The sequence below is a fragment of the Mobula hypostoma genome, chromosome 5 (genome assembly GCF_963921235.1).
Source record: "Mobula hypostoma chromosome 5, sMobHyp1.1, whole genome shotgun sequence".
Classification (NCBI taxonomy): Eukaryota; Metazoa; Chordata; class Chondrichthyes; order Myliobatiformes; family Myliobatidae; genus Mobula; species Mobula hypostoma.
In genome coordinates, this window is record NC_086101.1 from 144,039,969 (window position 1) to 144,054,666 (window position 14,698).

The window sequence follows — 14,698 nt, forward strand, 5'->3', positions numbered from 1 at the left end:
CATCACTCATGCTCTAAGGTTCACTATGTTTAGCTTGTATAAATGAAGAACATTTCCCTCCTTTTTGCATTCCACTTCATTTGAAATAAAGGGCAAACACCAATTGAATGTTTCAGCAAGAACGTTTCAATTTACATTTATAAGCTTTTAGTGATAACTTCTATGGGTTCTGCTGAACCTCATTTTCTGGTTTCCTTCCATTGAATATATGCTGACATATCTTTTTTCTTTACTGTGTAGAAGACTGCAGAATTTGCCGTGGTTACCTCCATTTAACATTGTTTAATACACTATCTAGGCTGCATTCATAATTGTTTGCCCCATCTGTAAAACTTGTTGTGCCTCTGGACTTAGTTTCAATTGCAAACTCAGATACATGTGGCCTCATTCTTTATCCCAGCCACCTATTGGTATTAGTATTGGTTTATTATTGTCACATGTACCAACATGCAGTGAAAAGCTTGTCTTGCATACTGGTTGTACAGATCAAATCATTGCACAATGCATTGAGCTAGAATGCGGTCAAACAATCATAATACAGAATATAGTGTAAAAGCTATTTAAAGAGTGCTGTGCAGACAAACGATAAGAGATCCATTGAACTATCTGATAAGGGTAGGATAGAAGCTGTCCTTGAGCCTGGATAGGGAAGAAGAGAACATCTCCAGAGTAGGTGGAGTCTTCGATTATGCTGATTGCTTTACTGATACAGTGAGAAATGTAGACAGACTCCATAGAGGGCAGGCTGGTTCCTGTGAGGTCCTGAGCTGTGTCCACAGCTCACTGCCTTTCCTTGCAATCATATGCAGAGCAGTTGCCATTGCAAGCTGTTATGCATCCAGAGAGAACACTAGCTACTGAGCATCAATAAAAATTGGTAAGAGTTGACGGGGACATACCAAATTTCTTCAGCCTCTTGAGGAAGTAGAGACATTGTGAGCATACTTGGCCATGCCAAAAATGTAGTTGTGCAAAGACAGGCCACTGGTAATGTTCCCGCCTAGGAAACTGAAAAACTCAACCCCCTCAACCTGAACACCACTGATATAGAGAGGAGCGTGTGCGCTAACCCCGGACTTTCTGAAGTCACTGGCCAGTGCCTTTGAATTGTTGACATTGAGCAAAAGGTTGTTACCATGACACCATATTCGTAAGCTTTCTATCTCCTCCTTGTACTGTATTGAGATGCGGCCTACTACAGTGGTATCATCTGCAAACTTGTAGATGGATCTAGAGCAGAACCTGACTACACAGTCATGAGTGTGCAGGAAGTAGAGGAGGGAACTGAAGACACACCTTTGTGCAATACCACTATTTAGAATAGCCATGGCCAAGGTGTTGCTGCCTATCCTATTCGTGGTCTGCTGATCAGGAAGTCAAGGATCCGATTCTAAAGGGAGCCATTATCACCCAGGGTCAAGAGTTTGGTGATGAGTTTGCTTAGAATAATAATATTGAAGTCAAAACTGTTGTCAATAGACGATATTCTGATGTAGGTGTCTTTACTGTACTGATGCTAAAGAGCTGACAGTAGGGCCAGGGACCTGTTTCGGCAGAAGGAAACTTGCAGTGGGTTGTGGTTGTGTCAAAAACTGGAGTTGATGCATGCTCTGACCAACCTCTCGAAACACCTCATGATGGTAGATGTCAGAGCTGCTGGGCAATAGTCATTAAAACACATTATCTTGTTTTTCTTTGGTACATGGATTATAGTGGTCTTGAAGCAGGAGGAAACCACATCCTGAAGCATGGAGATAGACAGTGAAAAGCTGAAGGTCATATACTGATTTCCTCCTCCATTTTGCCAATAAGGATACCTGTTAACCCTACTCTGCCTCCAGTTGCCTAAATGATTACTAACCATGTAGTAAAATTACCTTAACTTTTTTTACTTGTGATGTGATGGCCTCCATCAGTCAGAGTTGATCGTGGATGTTGCATCCTAGCTATCTAGATACACAAGCCTGGGCAGTACGATATGGAGAGCAAGCTGTTGCCCATGCAGCAAGCTCCCCCTCTCCACACATCTAATGAACCCAAAAGAACAGCAGAGACCAATACAGTTTGGTACCAATAGCATCACAGGAGTTGCCAGTCTGTATTGAACACAATGTAGGACTGCCTTAGGGACCCCAGCTCCAAATTTTTCCCTCGAGGTTTACTCCCAAAGCCTTCCCTGTGTGTGGGTATAGCTGCAGGGCAGTGGAGGTCTGAGATCAGAGTTTTCCTTCTCCTGGATGAGCTGCCAGCCCCATCTGCCCAATCGCTAACAAACTTGTAACTTACAATGTACAGTACAACTGCACTGGATAACATACTTGAACATTTAGCAAATGACCTGAAAGTAAAGGTGTAAAATAGTGTTCTTCCTCTGCTTCATACTCATCTAAGATTGCATTTAATTGCAGTCAAGGGAGAGCAGAGAGCATAATAGCTGCATCATTATACGTGTGATATTTTGGACTCTGCATGATTGCATCAAAAGTTTGGTGCTTATATAGAGCAAGATTCCTCAAGTGCATTTTTCCATGGACAGAAGAAGCTTTTAACATTAACTTTGAAAATGCCTTGTGCTTTTACATACACAATTAAGTTGATTTTGTTTGTAAGGTGGAAAATACACAGATATAAATCACTCACTATGTTAGCCATACTTCCAAAGTATTGTATTGAGTCAATGCCACATAAGACTTGATAAAATAAGAATGATTACTCAAAGTAGAGAGAAAGAGGAAGTGAGTGAGAAGGGAAACATGTATTTCCAGATCTGGTAGTGAATGCTTAATTATGGAGAAATTATCAGGCCCTATCCTCAGAGAAATGGTGACACTGTTTTTCGAGTAAAATCAGGAGTTACCATGAATTTGTGAATGATAAGCCACTCCCCCCACCCACATCAGTGGCTGGGTAAGCATACATGAATTTTGTACAAATTCTGCAGAGGCTGTTCTCTGCAAAGTGCAAGAGTCAGCATAATCGGAGGTAATCTTGTGACATACAAGAGAAAGGGGATGAAACATTCATTCTTGGGGAATATGATAAGTGATTTCCTGGATATCCATATTATGGCCTCAACTTTTTACCTTGATTAAAATACAGACGTTTTCATGTTCAGGGATGGTAAGTTGTGTGTGTGAGATAAACAGACACAACTCTGGCAGTTGGAATCTTGATGAATGTGGGATGATCCCATTTCAAACTGAGGAAGCCAAATCAGATTTCTGTTTATTGTTGATAGATTAGTAACGGTGGAAGAACGAAGAGATTTGAGCTTCTTTAGTGGAGACGAAAGATCAATGTACACACACTGGAAAAATTCATTCTTTATGTATGAAGTCATTTCCATTGGATTTGTGATAAGAGTTGTGATAAGAAGGTTTTTGATAACTAGGTACACAGATTGGTATAAAACAAAACTACTGATACAAAGGATTATCAGATGTTCTTGTATATTTCAAGGTTTTCTGGATTTGTAATTGAGGAAGTGTGTTTTAATTGAAGCCATTAGTGAGCCTGTATAATGCTTTTCACTCTAGTGCATCAGGAAAAGTATATTGACCTCTGAGAGAGTGCGGAGTCCATGCAGTTTGCCGTTGAAGTTGGAAGTTGCAGAAGTACTCTAACCTAGGTGTATTAAGTTGAAGAAGGGAACCAATTCCTAGGAGTTCACATTGTGGATGACATCACCTGGTCCCTTAATATCACCTCCTTGAACAAGAAGGCACAGCAGTGCCTCCAATTCCTAAGAAGATTGAGGCAAGCAAGGCTCCCCCCCCCCCCCCCAGCCTAACTGCATTTTACAGGAGCACCATTGAGAGCATCCTGACAAGTTGCATTTCCACCTGGTATGGGAACAGTCAAACTTCGAACCAGAAGTCCTTCCAAAGGACTGTGAGAACAGCTGAGAGGATCATAGGGGTCCCCCTTTTCATCACTCAGGGAGATTTCTCAGGAACGTTGTGTATGCAGAGCCCTTAGTTTTATTAATGATCCCACCCATTCATCCAGGATCCTCTTTGACTTTCTATCAGGAGACTATGATGCTTAAAAGTATGAACGGTTAGAATGAGAAACAGTTTCTTCCCCCAGGCCATTTGGCTTCTGAACTCCCTGCTGCATCATATTTGAAGTGTCATTCATTAATTCATTTCGTATCTTACAATATGTGTGATTCATCTGTAGGTTTTATCCTTGCCTTCTTAAGTTATCATGTGTTATGTGTAATTTTGTGCTTTACACCCTGGTTCAAAGAAAAGTTGTCTCATTTCTATATACATCATATGGTTAATAAAAATAAAGGCACCCGTTAGTTTTGCGAGACCAGGGATCTGTGCCTGGAAAGTCTCCAGGACGCAGGCCTGGGCAAGGTTGTTGTATGGAAGACCAGCAGTTGCCCATGCTGCAAATCTCCCCTCTCCACGACACCAATACACGAGGAATTCTGCAGATGCTGGAAATTCAAGCAACGCACATCAAAGTTGCTGGTGAATGCAGCAGGCCAGACAGCATCTCTAGGAAGAGGTACAGTCGACGTTTCAGGCCGAGACCCTTTGTTATTGTCCTGACGAAGGGTCTCGGCCTGCAACGTCAACTGTACCTCTTCCTAGAGATGCTGCCTGGCCTGCTGCGTTCACCAGCAACTTTGATGTGTGCTGCACGACACCAATGTTGTCCAAGGGAAGGGCATTAGGATCCATGCAGCTTGGCACCGGTGTCGTCGCAGAGCGATGTGTGATTAAGTGCCTTGCTCCAGGACACAACACATTGCCTTGGCTGGGGCTTGAACTCACGACCTTCAGGTTGCAAGTCCAATGCCTTAACCACTTGGCCACGTGCCCATCATATGGTTATAGACATTAAAGCAACACACATAAAAGTTGCTGGTGAACGCAACAGGCCAGGCAGCATCTCTAGGAAGAGGTGCAGTTGACGTTTCAGGCCGAGACCCTTCGTTTGCGTAATAGACATTATATATGTCTATATAGTTAAATGACAATAAACTTGACTTGACTTAACTTGACTTGTTGCTGAGACAGAATTATTACAGAGAGAATTCCAAAACTAGTGGCTTAGTCATTAATGGTACCAAAATAAATTGTATTCTTGCGTTGGGAAATGACCCAAAATAAAGTAATCAAGTGATTCTGCATTTTCATATTCCTAAGAACAACACAAAAAAAGTTTGATTTGTGTGTTCTTTCTCACAGATTTCTGTCTTGAGAAATCACTTGCAGTTGAAGTACATACTGTATAATTAGCAAATTACAATGCAGTCAATTGAACAAAGAACACAATAAAGCTAAAGTGAAATTGTGGCCACATTAATGGTGTTTCACAAGGAGTGAGTAAGAAGAGTTTCCATTCAAGTACTAACTTACCACATCCCCAGAATATGCTAAAACATTTTGATTTAAATTCTTTAATATTTGCTGTGGACTTCAGTAAGGCCTTTGACAAGGTCCCGCATGGGAGGTTAGTTAGGAAAATTCAGTCGCTAGGTATACATGGAGAGGTGGTAAATTGGATTAGACATTGGCTCAATGGAAGAAGCCAAAGAGTGGTAGTAGAGAATTGCTTCTCCGAGTGGAGGCCTGTGACTAGTGGTGTGCCACAAGGATCAGTGCTGGGTCCATTGTTATTTGTCATCTGTATCAATGATCTGGATGATAATGTGGTAAATTGGATCAGCAAATTTGCTGATGATACAAAGATTGGAGTTGTAGTAGACAGTGAGGAAGGTTTTCAGAGCCTGCAGAGGGACTTGGACCAGCTGGAAAAATGGGCTGAAAAATGGCAGATGGAATTTAATACAGACAAGTGTGAGGTATTGCACGTTGGAAGGACAAACCAAGGTAGAACATACAGGGTTAATGGTAAGGCACTGAGGAGTGCAGTAGAACAGAGTGATCTGGGAATACAGATACAAAATTCCCTAAAAGTGGCGTCACAGGTAGATAGGGTCGTAAAGAGAGCTTTTGGTACATTGGCCTTTATTAATCAAAGTATTGAGTATAAGAGCTGGAATGTTATGATGAGGTTGTATAAGGCTTGGTGAGGCCGAATCTGGAGTATTGTGTTCAGTTTTGGTCACCAAATTACAGGAAGCATATAAATAAGGTTGAAAGAGTGCAGCGAAGGTTTACAAGGATGTTGCCAGGACTTGAGAAACTCAGTTACAGAGAAAGGTTGAATAGGTTAGGACTTTACTCCCTGGAGCGTAGAAGAATGAGGGGAGATTTGATAGAGGTATATAAAATTATGATGGGTATAGATAGAGTGAATGCAAGCAGGCTTTTTCCACTGAGGCAAGGGGAGAAAAAAACCAGAGGACATGGGTTAAGGGTGAAGGGGGAAAAGTTTAAAGGGAACATTAGCGGGGGCTTCTTCACACAGAGAGTGGTGGGAGTATGGAATGAGCTGCCAGACGAGGTGGTAAATGCGGGTTCTTTTTTAACATTTAAGAATAAATTAGACAGATACATGGATGGGAGGTGTATGGAGGGATATGGTCCGTGTGCAGGTCAGTGGGACTAGGCAGAAAATGGTTCGGCACAGCCAAGAAGGGCCAAAAGGCCTGTTTCTGTGCTGTAGTTTTTCTATGGTTTCTATGGATGCAAAACTGTGAAATTTGAAGACAATCATTCACCAGCTGGCTCTCAATGTTTGTTTCACAGTTGGCCTGAATTCTTGACCACATGTACACGTCAACAATACCTCCCCTATATCACCTCACACCACAACTGCTACCAATATTCTAACTGAAGTCTTTTTTTTTAACTTCCAGATTCGGCACATCTACTGTACTTCTGGCCAGCTATATTGCTTGGCTCAGTTGCTCGAAATCATTCTACCTTAATTCACACCAAGTACGGTTCGCCTCCTGTCCCTAATTGGTTTCTGCTTTAATAATGCCTTGATGTCTAAGTGTTGCACCCTTGTTTTCAAAGCTCTTTGTAACCTCGCTTTTCCCTATGTCTTTTACCTCCTTCAGCTGAGCGCTCTTGTCCTTGTCCAGTTCTGACCTCTTTCTCATTATTGAGCATAATCAGGGGTTCTCCTTCATCTGCTAGGGGAACATCTTCCAGAATTATATCCCTAAACCTATAATGGATACTATATAAAGAGTGTGGAGGAGATTTACAAGGATGTTGCCTGGATTGGAGAGCATGCCTTATGAGAATAGGTTGAGTGAACTTGGTCTTTTCTCCTTGGAGCAATGGAGTATGAGAGGTGACCTGATAGAGGTGTATAAGATGATGAGAGGCATTGATCATGTGGATAGCCAGAGGCTTTTTCCCAGGGTTGAAATGGCTAACACAAGGGGGCATAGTTTTAAGGTGCTTGGAAGTAGGTACAAGGGGGATGTCAGAGGTACATTTTTTACACAGAGAGTGGTGGGTGCGTGAAATGCACTGCCAGTGAGGTTGGTAGAGGTGGATGCAAAAGGCTTTTTTTTAGGTATGCACATGGAGCTTGGAAAAATAGAGGGCTATGTGGTAGGGTAATTGTAGGCAGTTTCGAGCGTAGGTTACATGATCAGCACAATGTTATGGGCCAAAGGGCCCGTAATGTGCTTTAGATTTCTATGATTATATGAAAGCTCTTCAACTCTCTACATTCCTTTCCTCCAATTGGATATTTTTTTTAAGAGTTATTGGTTTCATGATTTAAGGTTTAAAGAAACACGATTGTTTAATGCCATATCCAGTATACAAGTGTAAAGGAGAACAAAACAATCGTCACTCTGGTTCTGATACAGCACAAAAGTAAACACAATATGATGAAGAAAACAATATTAAAAATACAATTAATATAAATACGTAAGATAGCTTGTATACATAGATTGATTGTATGTCCAGAAAATTATGCTAGGTACAAGAGTGTCTGTACATAAGGTGATTCTGACAGAAAATGTTGAGGTCGTGGTGATGACGGGTGTGGAGGTCTGGGCTGGTGGATGGAGCCGCTGATCAGCATTACTGCTTGGAGAAAGTAACTTTTTTGAGTCTGGTGGCCCTGACGTAGATGCTATGTAGCCTCCTTGATGGGAATGGGGCACAGTCCATGAGCAGGGTGGGTGGGATCCTTCACAATGTCACTGGCTTTTTTTCTGGCACCTTTCTGTACGTATGTGCTTGATGGCAGGTAGATAAGTTGGTGCTGGTGATGCTTGACAGTCTTGACTACCTGTTGTAAAACCTTCTTGTCTGAACTTTGTATATTTATATTGCTGGTACTAAGTATTTGTGCAATGGCACTTCGGGTGAAAGTTGGGTTCTATTCACTGTTAAAGTGCCATCTAAAACAGATGTTCCTGCAATTTTTGGGGATGACACCCATCTCTATCTCACCACCATGTCCCTTGATCGTCGTTAAATTGTTGGAGTAACCTGACCTACGGTTGTGAATGAACAAAATTTTACCCACCATGCCATCTTCATTTCCTGTAGTATGCTTTATTCCCTGACCACCAATTTTAGTCCTCTCCTGGCATTTCAAACTAGCTGTCATAATTGATTCCATGACAAACTTTGATTTGCATATCATTGCCAACAAAACTACTCGCTTCCAGCTCTGTAACCCTATCCAATTCCTGTCTTGTCCCAGCTCCCCAGTTGCTGAAAATGTCACTCATGCCCTTGTTACATCCATAACTTGCTAATTCTGGTGAATACCTCCCCTCCCTTGTTCTGCATCCTGTCAACTTAAAGTCATTAAAACTCTGATTCCTGTGTCCTGACTCAGCCTGTATTTTCTGACCTACTTAACTCGTTATAAAGCAATCTCAAAATTCTCCTCCTTGTTTACAAATGTCCCATGTGGTCACATTCCCTCTAATCTTTTCCAATCCTTAAACCTATCTAGACATTGGAGTTTCCATTTTTCTGGCTTCTTATTGACAGAGTAATTTCTTGTACTCATCAAGTTTTTAATCATCTGTCTCAATATGCCCTTGTTCATTTATTTTGTTAGTATTGTTCATCTGACTTGCTTTGAGTTGCTTGACCACATTTTATAAACACAAGATGTTACTGATGAAGCTTGAGTTGACAATGCAACCTGAGATCTTGGCAAATAAAAGGAACAATGTCCGATTTCCTAACCCAATGAGAGTTAACACCTGGGAAAGAAAGTGAGGGACAATAGAAAAGGAAGGTGGATGATTTGATGCCAAGCAAGGTGCAGAAAGCAAAATGGAGTGAGTAAAAGGAAAACTGGATGAACAGAAGAGGGAAAATAGTGTCTTAGAACAATACAAGATAGGAACAGGCCCTTTGGGCCATGATATCTGTGCTAACATAATGCCAAATCAATCTCTACTGCCTCCATTCCTTGTGCGTTCATATGTCTATCTAAAAGCCCCTTAAATGTCACAATTGCATCTGATTTCACCGCTACCCATTTGCCCATTGCATACATGCCAACTTTTTGCATAAGGACTCCAATTAGTTTTGATCTTCTGCCCCCTCCTCATTGCTTGACAGTTTTTGTTTTCTTTTCACGTCTTCCCTTGAAGGCCGTGATTGAATAAAAGCACACAGTCATTCCCCTGTAACACACACAACTTGGTTTTGTGTGAGCTGCAGCTCCTTGTATTTCTTACAAAATATATCTTGCTTCATGCTGTTTTGACTTGCAGTTACCGACCATCATTCTGTTCAGAGCATGAGAAACTGCCTCAGGCATTATGCTTTTTATGTATTAACATACAATACTGTAGAAAGGATTGCAATATTTGCTTTACATTTGTTGTCTGCTGTGAAATTGCTTTTAACCCTTGAGTACCTTAGCCTGGCGTAATAATGAACTGAAAGGGTATTTTTAAATTAATGGTTTAGTTTATCCTTAGAGTCATAGAGACATATTTAATGGAAACAGGCCCTGCGGCCTATCTTGCCCATGCCAATCAAGTTGTCTACAGAACTCGTCCCTTTTGGTACAAGTACCTCCAAATCTTTCCTAGATAAGTGTCCAAGTGTCTTTTAAACATTGTAATCATATCCATCTCTACCACCTCCTCAGACACACCATTCCACATGCACATCAGCTCCTTTGTGAAAAAGTTGCCCTTCAGGTTCCATCTAAATATCTTCTCACCTTAAAACTATGTCCTCTAGTTTAAAACTTCGTTACCCTGGAAGGAAGAAAATATGTGGCAAATTCACCTTATCCATACCCTTCATGGCGTTTATAAGGTTCCCCCTCACTCCAGGGAAAATGCCCTCACCTGTACAGCCTGTCCTTATATACTCAAGCCTTCTAGACACAGTAACATACTTGTGAATCTTGTTTTCTACCCTTTCTAGCTCAATGACAGCACGACTATAGTTGGAAGACCAGAACTACACACAATACTCTTGAAACCCAAAGCCATTGAGCTGTTCTATCAGAAGATATAAAGGGCACAGGGATGATTTGAAAGTTACTGACCATGTTCTATTGCCATTTGCTTCAGAAAACACAAAAAGACCTAATTACCAAATTGGAAAAGCTCTATTTTTATGGTCAAAGGCTCTTCTCATCCCAGTCATTTTCACTTTTCCCCACTCCCAGAAGGCAGAAGATACAAAAACCTGAAAGCGCATATTACTAAACTCAAGGATAGCTTCTATTCTGGAGGTTGGATTTTTGAATGGACCTCTTGTGCAATTAAGAACTGATTTTCTTACTGACCTTGTCTTACTTGACTACCTGCACTGCACTCCCTCTGTAACCATAACACAATATTCAGCCTTCTGCCTTTCCATTTGTACAACCTCACTGCACTTCTGTATGCATTGGACTGTCTGAATGGCATGAAATCAAAGCTTTTCACTGTATCTCGGTACATGTGATAATTAGCAGTTTGGGAACAAAGCAACAGCAAAATCATGGTGAGTGACCAAGTCACTGCAGTGCTCAGGCCAGACAGTCTGTTAGAAAGTCAGTGATCTGGAGTTTCTGATTTTCCGAGATCTCGTCAGAAAAGTCTGGCAGCTCTTCCCAGAGAACGTTTTCAGTGCTGGCTCAAAATATTGCTTGATACAAATTTATTGACCTCTGTAAGTAAGAGGTAAGCATGATCTGCAAATCTCCTTTTTCAGCAAGATAATGATTTAATAAATATTGCCTTCTTGTCAATGTTACTGGCGAGAACCCAGATACAATTCTGGCGGATGGAGAATATGGCTTGTCCTCTTGTATAATAAAGCATTTTCCTTTTCACAGGAAGCTGACTAGATCTGTAGTACTGTGCCAAAGCAAACTTCATCATTTTCCCAGGATCTCACCAATACAATCCAATCCTAACAGCTATCTTTTCTATTATTGGGGAGATTTATGATACCTTATCACAAATAAGACAGTCATTTCCCAATTGCACTGTATTCTCAAACAATAGCCAGAGAAACATGCATAACATTCATTAAGGAAAGAGCTGCAGACCCACATCTGTTAATAAGCTGCCAAAATTTGACTTAAAACCAACCAAAGTGCTCAAGATGTATTGAGAAATTATCAAAAATGGATCCAGAAAATCAAGCAGATAGCATTGAAATTTGCATTTTATTACTTTAAAAGATTGGAGCAATATAGAAAATAAATTAAAAACTTACTTCAGAATCAGGTTTAATATCACCAGCATATGTTGTGAAATTTGTTAACTTCGCAGCTGCAGTTCAATGCAATACAGTACATGATAAATATAGTAGAGAAAAATAAATAAATTACAGTAAGGTGAGTGTGTGTGTGTGTATAATAGTTAAATTAAAAACAGTCATGCAAAAAACAGAAATAATAAAAAAAGACAGGTAGTGTTCGTGGGTTCAATGTTCATTTAGAAATTGGATGGTAGAGGGGAAGAAGCTGTTCCTGAATTGCTGAGTGTGTTCCTTCCGGCTTCTGTACCTCCTACCTGATGGTAATGATGAGAAGAGGACATGTCCTGGGTGATGGGGATCCTTAATAATGGATGCCACCTTTCTGAGGCACTGCTCCTTGAAGATGTCTTGGATACTGCACATAACAGAGCTTCCTGGGCACCTTCAAGGGTAAGCTCAAAGTGGCAGCTGGATGGGTATGCTTAAATATTCCAGATTCAGCTTGCTATAGCTGAGAAACACTTACTCGTTCTTGAGCTGACACCAAATGATTTCAGGGTCATAATAGTTTAGGTAAATAATGCTCAGACAATAGGACAAATGGTATCCTGAGCAGGGGCAGGCTTGCTAATGGTAAAGCAAGTCAAGTCAAGTCAAGTCATGGTCATTGTCATGTGCACAGGTATGGTGAGGTACAGATATAATGGCAGTGTTGCTTGCAACAGCACCACAAGCACATAGGTACAGACAACACACAAAATATGACTTTTACATTGAAGAGAGAAAAAAGGATGACAAAAACAAGACCTTAGTGCAAAAATTAAGACTCAATCAGAAATATTTGCATAGTGGTACAAGAAATAGTTGGTAGTTTTCATTGCTGAGGTAGGGTTAGGGTTTGATCAGGTCAGTTCAGGAGTCTGAAAAACGTGCTATATATTTCATGTGGGTATAGGAAAGTAGCTATTCCTAAATTTGGTGGTATAAGATTTAAGGCCTTTGTACTTCCTGCCTGAACGTAGTAGCATGAAGATGGCGCGATGCGGGTTCTCGATGATGTATGCTGCCTTCATGAGGCAGGGCCTCCTGCAGAAGCTGTTAGTAATGGGGAGGGCTGTGTCCATAATGGTTTTGAACTGCTGAAGATTTTCTCAGAACATCCTTGGAAATTCTTGGCCTTAGTTACTCCCATGACGGGTAATAATTCCTGTGGTCACAGGCATGACAATTCCCAGTGTACCATAACTATCTCAGCCTACTAGAAGCTCACAGGCTCTCAGCTAATGAGTAAAGGTTGAAGGTGGAACTCGCACACTGCATCAAGTTGTTGAAGAGCGCCTGGAAAATGAGCTGACCTTTGCATAATTTGATAATAGTACAAAAATGAAAAAATACTGTACATTGTGATGGGTACTCACTGAGAGTTAATCAATCAGCAACACAAGGCCCCGACACTCTAATAAACATGTTGCATCATCCTGCTATTATCGACTAGCTGGTTCCCTCAAAAGCTAAATAGCCAGTTGGAGTATATAACATACACTTAATGGCCATGTTATTAGGTATACCTGTTACATCTGCTCTTTAATGCAAATAACTAATTAGCCAATCACGTGGCAGCAACTCAACGCATAAAGCATGCAGATGTGGTCAAGGGTTCGGCTGAAGTTCAGAACAAACACCAGAATGGGGAAGAAATGTGAGCTAAATGCTCTTCACTGTGTAATGATTGTTGGTGCCAGATGGGGTGGTTTAAATATCTCAGAAACTGTTGATCTCGTGAGATTTACGTACACAACAGAGAATGGTATGAATACCAAAAAGAAAACATCCAGTGAGCCTCAGTTCTGTAGATGATAACACCTTATTAATGAGAAAGGTTTGAGGAAAATGGCCAGACTGGTTTGAGTGAATAGGAAAGTGACAGCAACTCAAATAATTGCGAGTTACAACAGTGGTGTGCAGAAGAGCATCTCTGAACACACAACGCATCGAACCTTGAAGTGGATAAGCTACAGTAGCAGAAGACCACAAACAAACAAAACAAACATGTATTTTGAGTAAACAACAGGAATTCTGCAGATGCTGGAAGACGCAAACAACAGGAACTCTGCAGATGCTGGAAACGCAAACAACAGGAACTCTGCAGATGCTGGAAAACGCAAACAACAGGAATTCTGCAGATGCTGGAAACGCAAACAACAGGAATTCTGCAGATGCTGGAAAACGCAAACAACAGGAATTCTGTATTTTGAGTAACGTTGCAGTGTCTAGGACTTTATGCTTATAGGAGACCGGGTAGTTATTTTTAATTTCCACGGATCTATGGCAAAAGTACATCATATGAATTTGAGTCTCATTTGCTTTCAACTAGCTGTCTGTAAACTTTGGGGGCAAATCCAGAGAGTCACTGGATATAACAGGCAACTCAAATTCCTGAGATGTAATATCACATGCTGGTTCCAGGTAGAGTTTGAAACCTGATCAAGCAAAGTTATCCAAACCTGGAGCCCTTCCTAGAATATTAAAGCATAAAATGCAATTGTTGCTGGCTTGCACATATTATCCCTGTTAAGGCCTGCCTGCCTCAAGAGAGCTCGAACCAGAACTTGCTACACTAAACATTTTAATTAACACCAGCAGTTGAAATATCTATCCTATTGTGAGCAATACATTTCAAGCAGGACTTGTCAGAGCTTGCAGACTTTGAAAATATGGCATATTATACCTGAAGCAGTGATTTCATCCCTCCCCATAAAAGCTGCTGATCATTGCATTCCCTTGTATTAATCTAGTCGTGCACTGGAAACTTTAAAACCAAGGGATGAAAGAAACTTGATCATGTGCTGCTGTTTTACTTATGCTTTGCGTTCTTATTTGCCGGTAGTATGTCATGGATTGTGATCTCAGCACAAAAGCAAGACAGGGTGCAAGCAAACTCCCTCTGTGTATTAAAGTGCGCATATTGTGCAAGCTTAGCTTTGATTAAAAATAGTTTTCTATGGGAAGTCGCCTAGTTAGTCTTTCTTCTTTCTTCTCTCTTCTCACTCTCTTGCACGCTTCTCATTGGTGATATCAGGAAGATGGTACAGGAGCCTCAGGACTCTCACCACTAGGCT

At 41.0% G+C, this 14,698-nt stretch overlaps 1 protein-coding gene across 14 annotated transcripts in view; it reads left to right on the forward strand.

The window, feature by feature from the left end:
* Positions 1 to 14,698, forward strand: part of LOC134347065 (nuclear factor 1 B-type-like) — a 314,847-nt gene that overhangs the window by 107,744 nt on the left and 192,405 nt on the right. The gene's annotated exons all lie outside the window — the stretch shown is intronic.